The sequence below is a fragment of the Zea mays genome, chromosome 1, assembly GCF_902167145.1.
Source record: "Zea mays cultivar B73 chromosome 1, Zm-B73-REFERENCE-NAM-5.0, whole genome shotgun sequence".
NCBI lineage: Eukaryota > Viridiplantae > Streptophyta > Magnoliopsida > Poales > Poaceae > Zea > Zea mays.
Window position 1 is genome coordinate 13,896,443 of NC_050096.1, and position 2,213 is coordinate 13,898,655.

The following is a 2,213-nucleotide window of genomic DNA, read 5'->3' on the forward strand; positions in this document are numbered from 1 at the left end:
ACCACCAAAATTAATTAGGGACTAGGTGTAAGCCTAATTCCCTTTCAATAAGCATAACATCTCAATGAAAGTGTAACTTGTTTCAGCGTCCACCAGCCTCTGACTTAGGTAGGTTACCATGTGCTCCTTTCCTTTGGTCTCTTGTGTCAGAACAACTCTAATAACTTTATCTTCGGCTGCAATGTATAACCTGAATGACACTCCTGGTTGTGATACTTTTAATACGGGAGCCAAAGACAAATACTTTCTAATAAAATCAAATGCTTCCTGATATTCTGTTCCCCAGGTGAATTCGGCATTATTTTTAAGCCAGAGGATAGGAGTGAAGGCATCAATCTTCGCGGCTAGGTTAGAAATAAACCTTCGTAAATAATTTACCTTGCCGAGAAACTTCTGCATCTCAAGCTTAGAGGTTGGAGCTCCCACATTCCGAATGGACTTAATTCAGTTGGGATATATCTCTATACCATGTTCATGAATAATAAATCCTAAGAACTTACCAGCCGACACCCCAAAAGCACATTTACGCTGGTTCATTTTTAGATCGTACTGACGCATTTTATCAATGGCTTTATGCAAATCAGCTATATGAGAAATCAAACTCAACTAATTTGACTACAATATCATTGATATAAACTTCCACAATGTTTTCCAACAACTCGTGAAAGATCAAATTCATAACCCTCTGATAAGTAGCACCAACATTTTTAGACCAAATATCATGACAACCCACTCAAATAAACCAATGAAACCTGGACATATAAAGGCCGTTTTAGACACATCTTCTTTGGCCATAAAGATCTGATTATATCCGACATTATCATCAAGAAAGCTAATAATTCTATTTCCTAATGCATTATTAATCAACATGTTGACTATAGGCATAAGTTATTCATCACTAGGAGTTGCTCTATTTAAATTGCGGAAATCAATGCACACTCTAAGATTACCTGGATCTTTCTTTTCCACCAGCACAATATTGGAGACCCACTTTGCGTATTTGCAAGGTCTAATAAAATTGGCTTCTTAAAGCCGGTGGATTTCGTCCTTTATCCGTGGGAGTAAGTCTAGACGAAATGATCTTGGTCTCTGCTTGAAAGGCCTAAAACTGGATTTAATAGGAAATCGATGTTCTACTTTCTCTCGGCTTAATCCTATCATCTCAGTGTAATTCCACGCAAAGCAATCAGAATACTCTTTTAATAGACCGATCATTTCATCTTTAGGATTGACCTCTAGGATCTTGTTTACAAAAGTCGGCATCGGAGTTTTATCATCTCCTATGCCAATCTTCTCCAAAGGATCGACAAAGTTATGAATTTTGGAAGTTGTATAATTCAAAACCCTATTTTAAACACCTTTTTTTATTAAATAAATACCCGAGGGTCTAACTGTAAGATTTAGGGGCTCGGTATAAGAAAAATGGACGACGAGTTCTATTCTCGGGAAACCGAGGGGCTTCGTTAAAAAACGCGAGTGAGTGGGTATCGTGCTCCCTCGGCCGTTGGATCTTGGGTCAGCGACCGAGATTAGATCGGCAGGGCGAGCGCGCGAGCGACCGACAAGTGGGAGTCCCACGAAGGGATGGTCTAGCGAGATAACAGGCCTAAAGCCTCTCGCAAGGCCTTCTTACCTTCTAGTGGACCCGGGGATATCTGTCCCCCACATGCTGGATATCCCAAGATATAACAGAGAGCTAGGAGGGAGCAGGATCACTAGGAGGGAGCATCCTCGGAAGATGGGCCGGTTGCGACGCGCCTCATTCCAGCTGAGTAGGGAGCCCTCCTAGGCGGGGTCCCAACCCGCGGACATGATGTCGTAGCTCACTGCTCATCCCGTCCAGCGTCTCGCCCAAGAAGACGAACGACACGCCAAAGGGGGTCCACATCGACGTGTCCACCTTCGCCACCGTCTTCAGAACACCGGGAAGAAACCCACGCCTAGCGCAGGCGGCAGGCCCATCGCCGCATCATCCGGTTCGTCACCACCTCTGGCATCGTCGCGTCATCTTCATCATACTCACCTTCTTTGTCGTCGTCGTTGTCATCTTCCTTGTGCGCCGTCTGTTGCAGCTTCATGCTGCACCGCCACTGACCCTTCCCCGCTCGCCCCAGTGTGATGATCTTAGGCTTCGCCACCGTAGTTTCCTCGTCGCTCCGGCTCCTGCAGGCAGGGAGCGGCTGCACGCGCCAGCTCGGAGCGGCAGACTGCAT

At 45.2% G+C, this 2,213-nt stretch overlaps 1 pseudogene; it reads right to left on the reverse strand.

Annotated features, from left to right (window-relative positions):
* Positions 1 to 1,629: 1,629 nt before the first annotated feature.
* On the reverse strand, positions 1,630 to 2,213 carry LOC109940753 (protein PAM68, chloroplastic-like; annotated as a pseudogene).